General features: G+C 45.9%; 1 pseudogene; it reads left to right on the top strand.

Moving 5' to 3' along the window:
* The first annotated feature begins 9291 nt into the window (after window positions 1–9291).
* Window positions 9292–9409, top strand: LOC134939923 (5S ribosomal RNA; annotated as a pseudogene).
* The last annotated feature ends 646 nt before the right edge of the window (window positions 9410–10055 follow it).

Raw genomic sequence — 10055 nt, 5'->3', positions numbered from 1 at the left:
GGATCAGGGACAGCTCAAGAGGTGGGCTGGCAGAGCTATTACCCTGAGTGCTGCGACAGTCACCACACCAGGAGCATCTCTCAGAGGCATGCTCCTTCTGTTTGCCACCGAGCACTAGGACCAAGTAACGGACATGCACCCATAACAACCAGGAAGTCTCACGGACCTCAAAGGCCAGCTCTCCGAGCAGTAAGTAACATTGCGCAGCCTGTCCCGATTGCAAGAGCTTATGACGTAAACACCTGGCAGGCAGTCACCGACTAACCCCTTCCCGCTTACCCCGAATGTGTGTACCCAGCAGCTGCCCACAACTAGCCCCCCCCCCCTTTCCTTCCCCTGGGATGTGTGCCTCCAACAGCCCTAAACTAATGCTACCTTACCATAAGGGTGTCACTGTTGTTGGAAGCAGCAACTAAACCTCCTGTTCAGGCTGTGAGTCTCACTGCTGGCATTCATCCATGTGATGTTACAGGCGCATTAATCATCTGATTCATGTAGTATGTCAGGAGTATTATCTTCCAGTATTTTTTTTTCTTAATTACGGGCAGTAGTGTGTGGCATAATGTGAATTCTGGGCAGTAGTAGTGTGGGGCATAAAGTAAATTATGGGCAGTAGTGTGTGGCATAATATGAATTATGGGCAGTACTGTGTGGTATAATGTGAATCACGGGCAGTACTTTGTGGCATAATGTGAATTACGGGCACAACTGTGTCATATTGTGAATTACGGGAACTACTGTGTGACATGTTAATTGTGGGTACAACTATGTGCCATAATGTTAATTTCAGGCACAACTGTGTATTGGGGCCAGTTCTGTTTATACTGGGGATCTTCTTTTTTAAAAAGCCACAATGCCACCAAACTGCTGTTTATGCCCCACAATGGAAGATGAGTTTTGGAACCCATGACCTACCCACCTACCTTTCTTGTACAGGTTGGACCTGTCAGAAAATTTGACTGGCAGCACTCACAGTGGGAAGTGTGAAAAGAATGGGGAAGGGAGGAGGTGGGAGAGAAAGGAGATGTGGGATAGAGACCAAACATAATTTACCTGCTCACGACCTGGTGACTGATGGGGCCAAAATACTAGCAAAACGCTTAAGTGCTTAAAGTGGTCCTGGAGAAGTGGTGTCGTGTCTTCCATCATGTGCACTTCCCCCCCCCCCCCCCCCTCCCTCATACAGCGTGACTTCCATCATGTGCCAGCCCCATGCAGCTCTTTCTAACTTGCGCACCTCGTGACAGTACTCATCAGCGTCTGCTTGGGGCAACCTGTCTGCTCTCAGGCCACCGGGGGCTCCTTTTCGCAGGGCAGGACAGGCAGACGCACGATGACTATACTTTGTGTGACGTCTCATTCCCACCACTAGCACCATCGGAGGGGTACTGGGCTAAGGGAGTAACTGTCTAGTGCTGCCGCCTCCTCTGTTAATGTGGGAGGCAGGACAGCATTATTAATAAGGCACAGCAGGGAAGGTGGGCTGGAGGAGGTGGAATGCGTGCTGCCTCCAAATACAAGTGACGGAATGCAGTTCCTCCCTGTTCCAGCCCACTTTAACCCCTGGGTGCGATATTAGCACCCAGGATCGCATTTCAGAATGTGATTATTTGGGGTGGTTGTACCACCCGGCGCAGGCAGGGACAGGGCTCCGAAAGGAGCCCGTCCCTATAATGTGCTTAGCGTGGTGCCCGGTCTTCTGTGCATGCATGGCCACCATTTCTGTGATGCACGGCCACTATTTCCTGGGTAACCCTGCTGGAACTACGTCCCCAATCTGTAGTCCATGGGCTACAATGGGCTACTGCTATCCAGAGATGGCAGTAGCCAATATCAGGAATGCTTTGCACAGTGGCAAAGCACAGACACACTGGGACAGGGCACAATGGCACTCTCTATCAGTCATTTTCTTTAAACATTTTGTCATTATAGGGTTCATAATTTGATTTCTACAATTATTAGCAATGGTGTGCAGTTCCCCAATAACGCTTGAAAAGGAGTTTGTATCATGGATCACTTTTCTAGAGAATGGACAACTGTGACTTAGGGGGACATGTACTAAGCAGTGATAAAAGTGGAGAAGTGAGTTAGTTGAGAAGTTGCCCATGGCAACCAATCAGCTGCTCTGTATACTTTTACAGTATGCAAATTATAAATGTTACGCCAATGCTTATTGGTTGCCATGGGCAATTTCTTCACTGGCTCACTTCTTTTTTTATCACTGCTTTGTACATATCCCCCTTAGGTGTCTATTTACTAAGTCTTGGATGGAGAGAAAGTATATGGAGAGAAAGTACCATCCAACAAGCTTGTAAATGCTATTCTTCAAACCAAACCTGTGACGGGATACGGTCGTTAGGTCGACACAGCTTAGGTCGACAGTCATTAGGTTGACCACTGAAGGTCGACATGGTCAATAGGTCGACATGTACTAGGTCGACAGGTCAAAAGGTCGACATGAGTTTTTCACATTTTCTTTTTCATTTTTTTGGACTTTGTCATACTTGGCGAGCCATGCGAGGGGACTCAGTGCACTAATTGGGGTTCCCCGTCACTTTACGAAGAAAACAACGGCAAAAAAGTTTTTAAAAAAAACATGTTGACCTTTTGACCTGTCGACCTAGTACATGTCGACCTAATGACCACGTTGACCTATTGTCCCTGTCGACCTAATGCATGACTGTTGACCTAAGTTGAGTTGACCCAACGACCCATACCCCCTGTGACATGTCAGTTAGGAGCCGATTAGCTGGTACTTTATCACTCTCCACTTTATCTCTTTCCAAGGCTTAATAAATAGAACCCTTAGCCTTTTAGGTCAAACAGGACATTGCGATTTGCTGAGCAAAATGCTTGGAAGTGTGTATATAAGCTTATTGTGGAGAGCAACTCATGGGCCTCACTCTGGAACAGATAAATTGGGGATGAACTGTTGGCATTCAGCTATACCTCTTCTTAAGCACACAGGTGTTGAAATGAGGTCTCCCTGGATGTGTGATCACTGACTGAATGACTTCACTAAATTGAACTCCTGAAGTTGAGTATAATCAATCAATATTGTATTGGGCAACTGTGGTGTCTCTACTGTTCATTTATTAATTCCTTGAAATCTAGAAGAACATATATTTCCACTTGAAACACTTAAGGTGTGTACACACGGTGAGATCCTTGCTATGCCTGAGTTTGACTATGCGATTTCCCTTGAACTCCCCCAGAGCCCAGATAGCACAGATTTTAACTATCTGTACTTTCGATTTTGTCTATGTATGATTTTAACTAAGTACCTATTTTGACTATACTTTGTACTAGATAGTACACTAGATAGTCAAGATTGACTTGCCTGCACAGTCTATCTAGCCTTGCGATACCGACCCCGTGGGAGTGCGCATCAGGATCGAATCGGTATCGCAAGCTGCCTAACACCTTGAGATGTGCACTAACTTTCCTTAAGATTTTGACTATATAGTCACAATCTTACAGATTTATCTCACTCTGTGTACACACCTTTACAAATAAATGTATTTATTATTATTTTTTCAGGATAAAACAAAGCATCCAAACATTGTAACATAACAGATATAAAAATAAGTAGTGTCTTTCACATAGAGCAGCATACACAGTTATTCCAGTAGTCCCTAATCCATTGTTCTTAGACATCTTCTGTCCCAGTCGTCATTAGGACTGATCATTGCCATGTAATTAGCATTTATTCATACCAAACACTGTGAATTGTTCCTACAGCTTCGTCTCCTGTTGAAACTTGTTTGCTTCTAGGTCATACTTATAAAATTCATTTTCAATTATACATATGCAGCTGCCTCTCTTGTTTTTTCTCTTCTTCATAAACACTAATAACTGGTAGAGAAGAGCACCTAGAACAAAGTAGAGAAAATTAAAATAATTTATCTGTTCCAACTTTTCCATGAGCTTCGGTAACAATGGAATCCTCTTTCAGGGAATGCGCTCTGACATAGGCCTAGGTAGATATTACACCAGTTATGGCCAATGACTGGGCTTTATAATCCAGTATTTTTGCATTATTTTCAACACAGAGCATCCATGTGACATCTCCCTGTTATATATGTAGAAGAGGAGGAAGTGAGTGGGCCTCGGAGTACTTCTGCAGTGGGTCTGTTGTATGCAGGTACGTCACTATGGGTGTTGTGGGGAAACCACCATTTCTCGGCAGGGTCCACAGGTTATCCACAGGATAACAATGGGATATGATGGAGCGACAGCGGATTTGCACCAATCAGTCAAAGATTTCCGGCCTCCCAGCATGCAACGGGCCCGTCCATATATCCCTGCCCCCTGGCTCAGGCAAATCAGTTTTTTGTTTGGTGCGGCAGGAGCCGGACCATGGTCAGAGGGCTGCTGGTTTGTTAGCAGCCCCAAGCTTTCTTATTTTATTCTTATAGTCTTACTATTTTTTGAGTGATCTTTCTAAACAGCATCTTATACGCATATTGGAAAGAGTCGCTCCAACAACTCTCCGCCGGGTCGCGACAACGCTTAACCACGAGTGCAGTGCTGTTTTGGTGGGCGTCTGTGTCGGATATACTAGCAGGTCCATCAGACGTTACCAGGCTGTGGTTGGAGCACGGGGAGAAGGTAAGGCATCGGTTCCGCGTAGCATGCATGGAATACGGACACAGACGCACTGTTTTGGGAGGAGACTACCAAACAGTAGCTGATGCGCTGCCACCACAGGTACTCCAGCGCTAGGCCTTAGGGATCATAGGCACCAGGAATAGCATGAGTCCACGATCCCTAGGGTTGATGTCAGCAGTGGGGAGTCACGCTCTCCTGGTCGTCCCTCCCCCCGGTTCATGACCAGTTTCCGCCGAGTCTACCGCCATGAACTGTTTCCTCACTTCCGTCTCAGATGCTACCAGCTACACTAGGAGAGGGGATCCGGTCGCAGCATAGGCGGCTGTGTGACCGGGGCGTCTGTGTTCACTGATTGCTACCATGAGGGGACCCGGTCGCAGCATAGGCGGCTGCGTGACTGGTGCGTCTGTATTCACTGAGCGCTACCACGAGGAGACCCGGTCGCAACATAGGCGGCTGTGTGACCGGTGCATCTGTGTTCACTGAGCGCGACCACGAGGGGGCCCGGTTGCAGCATAGGAGGCTGTTTGACCAGTGCGTCTGTGTTCACTATAAGTCCATGGAGCGGCAGTGTGCACTAGTAGCGTCTGGATCCACTCAGCATTCGCTAACCTATTGATCGATCCTGGAAATGAGGTGAGTCTCTCTGTATCCCACACTACTGAGTATGAGCTATACAGCACTAAATCTCTATCTACTGTTTTGAGTACGAATAGTTAGATAAGTGCCTATTGCATATGAGTCTGTATACCATTACTGTTGTTTCTGTCGCATTGCGTCTGAATACGTTAGATATGTTAAACATGATTCAGTAAATGTGTTCTCCTACATACTTAAAATAATATTGTAGTTGATGATGTGCTCATATTGCTTATTATACTAATGTATAACATGTGACTGACTGCTAGTATGATGCTGACTTTACTATATGTTTGTCAGTTTGTTTTGCAGATCCTCTATGCTGGTGCATGGGTAGGATCGGATGGATATCATTTTAAAGAAAAAAGGTTAAAGTGATACAGTCACAAAATTGTGTAGTACACTGTGGAAGTGCTGATTATCATGTATTAAAGCGACAATGGTGAGGACACTCATACCATGTTTGAAGCTGTATTATCCTCTTATGGTCTGGTTCAGGATGGCTTGTATGCATAATGTTTTAGCTCTGCAAGGCGGATACAGGTACAAGTGTGTCCACCTTGAGCTAGCTTTGCACAAGCTTTATCCAGTAAGTGAAATGGATAATCCCCCAAAATACTGTACCAGGAATAGGGTTACAAGCCCTTACATACAGCAGCGGCTTCTCAGAAGCAGTGGTAAGTAAACCTTCACCCTCACAGGCAACACATTGTTTACATTAATCAGAAGATGAAAGCCCGATTATTCTACTTCATCATATAAAAAAAAGAGGTAGGTCTCAGCTCTCGAATATAGCTGAGTTAATTGAAAGCAATGAAGCCGTCTTATCCTTAGAGGATACAGCAAAGCCTGTGTAAGAAAAACCAAGGCACCTGTGTTTAAACATCCCAATACTTGAGTTTCCAATATCAGCTGACGGAAATCATGGAAGAGGTTTGGCTTACGCCCAATAAAAACTTAGAATTCCTAAGAAATGGAATTCCAATGATCTGCTTCCAGCTGGGGATTGTTTAAAAAATAAGGGGAGATGGCTCCTAAAGTAGATAAGAAGAATCTACATTAGCTTTGCTTTCCTGTCTAGGGCAGTCATGAGGCCAAGCCTTGGCTTTGGCTTGAATGGCAAAGGCAGTGGTTGCCTGGGCTGATGCAATGGAATGAGATTTTTCAGTACAGCAAGAATCTCATATGGCTCATATAAAAAAACTGCAATGTTCCTGGAAGCATTTTTATGGGCATAATATTTACTCCAGGGCATCGGCCCTAACTATACCTGCTCATGGAGCAGGTTAGATGGGTACGTGGAAGATCTACAGCCACACCACCCTGGATATGCCCAATCTCGCCAGATCTTGGAAGCTATGCAGTGTGGGGTCTGGTGAGAAACATCTGCGAATACCAGGTGCTGTAGGTGGAATCATTATCTTTTTCTGAAAATATTCCTTTTTGGTAAGAATTGACAGATATTGTATTCTGGAGTCAGAAGCAGACTCCAAGAAGGTCAGGTTCCTTCCACGTACAGTTCAAACCTAAAAGTTTTGCATTCGGTCCTTTTGTGGTATCTAGCAAGTCGTGTTGGTCTTACACTATCAATACAAGACTGTCATAGATGGAATCCCACATCAGTGTGATTTGAGACTAGGAAACCATTGAGGTACCAGAAGATCTACAGTGTGGGCCTGGTTAGTACTCAGATGGGAGACTATCGGGGAATACCAGGTGCTGTAGAAAAATTAAACCATCAGCTGATGGCGTGGGCTCCGCCTGTGAGACCCCAGGTTGGGGGGCCGACTTCCTCAGGTCACACAGACCTGGCATGGTATCTCTAGTTATGCTTTCGCCTTCAAGATAGCCTATCTCGGCTATAGACGAAGGCCTGGCTTTGCAAAAAACAGGTCAGAAATTGGCTTCGGTCAGGAATACTTATTTCAGTTCCTCTGGCAAACAAGGACAAGGTTTTACTTCAACCTGGTTTAGTCGGAAGCCAAATGAGTCATTTCGGCTCACGCTCAATCGGAAAAATGCTGAGCATATACATTTGGAAACATGGAATTGTTACGTTCCTTATGTGTGGCATGGAGCCAGGGGTTTTTATGGTATCCCTGGATATACAGGAGACTTACCTACAGGTTCCTATACCATTGTCTATCAGTGTTATCCAAGGTTTTTGCTGTCCTCCAAAAAGCATTTTTCAGTTCTAGGCTTTACCCTTTGGGTTAGCCACAGTCCCCAGAGTATTTGCCAGGAATATGGGGGTAACACCACCTTATCTCCACCAGCAGGGGTTAAGTTTTTTTCCCATATTTAGGACCTTTTAATCCTGACACATTCACAGAGATTTCTCTTTTTTTGCAGGGGCAAGTGACTCATAACTTGGGGAAAATCGTCTCCAGTTTCGTCACATAGGATGACTCACTTGGAGGGCTGTACTGGATCTCGGCTGCAGAGAGTAATTTTTTACCTCGCAACAAGATATCCAGGGTTCACTATAGGATTCAGGAATTGCCACACAGTCAAACGGTATCCATTCACGCAGTAATGCGGGGATGGGTTTGATGGTATCTGCATCGACAGGAGGGAGTATGCACAATTCCACTCTAGGTCTGCAGCATCTGATTCTTACCTAGTAGAATCTACTATCACACCACACTGGATATGCCCAGATTTCATTGGATAATGGAAGGCCTTGTTGGTACCTGGAAAGACCAGCTGGGAATACAAGGTGTGGTAAGTATTAATGGATTGCATCAGATAATAAAGACCAACTATGGTACTTACTATAAAAGCAATAAGGTCATTAACCTGGTAGCTATAGACATCCCAGCTGGACAAAGGGAAATCCTTTTTGATATCAGATTGGGAAGATTCTGACACTAGGTTTAGTGTCAGGGAGATTGTGTTCCCAAAGAGCTATCTACCTATAAAGGTTGAAACCCCGGGCCATATACAGGGCACCGGTGTAGGCACGGGACAGTCTTCGTGTGAAAACCAGTCCAGTTCCGCTTGGACAATGGAATGGCAGTAGTGTACCTCAACATCAGGGAGGAACTCTCAGCCGAAAATGTGATGAAGAAGGTAAGTCACATACCCAAGGGGCAGGACTTCATCATTCAACCCTGTCCATCGCTCTCATTCTGGGAATCCTAAAGGGAAAACGGACTTTCTCAAGTCGTCACACCATTCAGAGGAGTGAATGGGCTCTACACCCAGAGATCCTCTGGACTCTAGAAAATAAGAGGTGCTTGCTAGAGATATATCTATATTATATTGGTTGAACAACAAAGGGCTCACATACGGGTCAAGAACAAAGGATCCCAGGGCGATCATTGTGGATGCCTTATCGATGAGATAGGACCTTCATCTGGCGGATGGGTTTTCCTTTAATTACCCTATTACCAGGGTGGTGAGAAAGTTTAAACAGGAAGACCAGCAGAGAATGGCAATGGATGCTCTACTTCTGCTCCCTCAACGTTCAGACCTACTAATGCAGAGTCCGGGTTATTACAGACATGTGGATCGACTGTCTTTGACAGAGTGGCCATTGAAACCTCTATCCTCAGGTCAAGAGGATACTTTCAAACAGTGTTCAGAGCAAGGAAACCTTCCTTATCTCGCGTTTTTCACCAAATATGGCAAGCTCATGGGGGTCATTCCGAGATGATCGTAGCTGCACTTCAAGAGTAGCTCCCGACCAGCGCAGCTTTAGCGTGCTGGCCGGGAGCTACTCATCGCTCCCCGGCCCGCAGCGGCTGCGTGTGACGTCACGCAGCTGCTGCGGCCCGCCCCCCGTTCGGTCTGGCCACACCTCCGTTGGCCGGACCGCGCCCACTAAGCGGCGGCCAAACGCCGCCATTCCAAAAAAAAACCCACCGCCCAGCGACCGCCTCTGCCTGTCAATCAGGCAGAGGCGATCGTATCAGTCTGACGGCCGTCTGGCATGCGGCGCCGGTGCATGCGCAGTTCTGACCCGATAGCACTGTGATAAACTGCAGCGTGCAATCAGGTCAGAATAACCCCCCATATTCTTTGGTGCAGTGAAAGAAAATCTACAGCCACACCACACTGGATATTCCCAATCTCATCAGATCTTGGAAGCTATGCAGTGTTGGGCCTGGTGAGTACTTAGATGGGAAACATCTGTGAGCACCAGGTGCTGTAGGTAAATAGGACTCAAAACATTTTTTCAGAGTTTCCAGGATCTTAGCATTCCTTCAGGCAGGAATGGATTGCTTCCTTGAGAGAGCAAGAGTCGGCATCGACTGTAGAGTTCCAAAAGTAAATGACCAACTTACAGGATGTGCGTACCTTTTTCCAGGGTATGCTGCGCATCAACCTTTGGTTGTTTCTCCTACAGTGCTGTGGGACTTATGGTTAGTCCTGAAAGCCCTTCAAGTTGCCTCATATGAACCACTTATTAAAATGGATCATAAATGACTGACAGCTAAAGTGTCTTTTCTACTGACTAGGGCGTCAGCTAGAAGAATATCAGACTTAGGGGCATTGTCATGTTGTTCCCCACTTCTGATTGTTTATCCAGATAAAGGAGTTCTCAGAACTGGATCTGGGTATCTTCCTAAGGTGATGACTAAGTTTCACCTTAACAAAGAAAATGTTGTCCCGGCTTTTTAGGTGCTGGGCCTCGTCTGCGGGAGATGCATAGCTGGACGTGATCCGTGCATTAAGGATCTACGTGGATTGTACCAGTGTCATCAGAAAAGCATACTCTCTCTTCATTCTCTATGGAGCTCATAAGAGAGGATGACCTGCTGGTAGGCAGACACTGGCAAGATGACTTTGAATGACGAAGC

This window comes from Pseudophryne corroboree, chromosome 1, assembly GCF_028390025.1.
Source record: "Pseudophryne corroboree isolate aPseCor3 chromosome 1, aPseCor3.hap2, whole genome shotgun sequence".
Taxonomy (NCBI): domain Eukaryota; kingdom Metazoa; phylum Chordata; class Amphibia; order Anura; family Myobatrachidae; genus Pseudophryne; species Pseudophryne corroboree.
The sequence above is the reverse complement of the archived record's forward strand: the minus strand, read 5'-3'. Positions and strand labels throughout refer to the sequence as shown.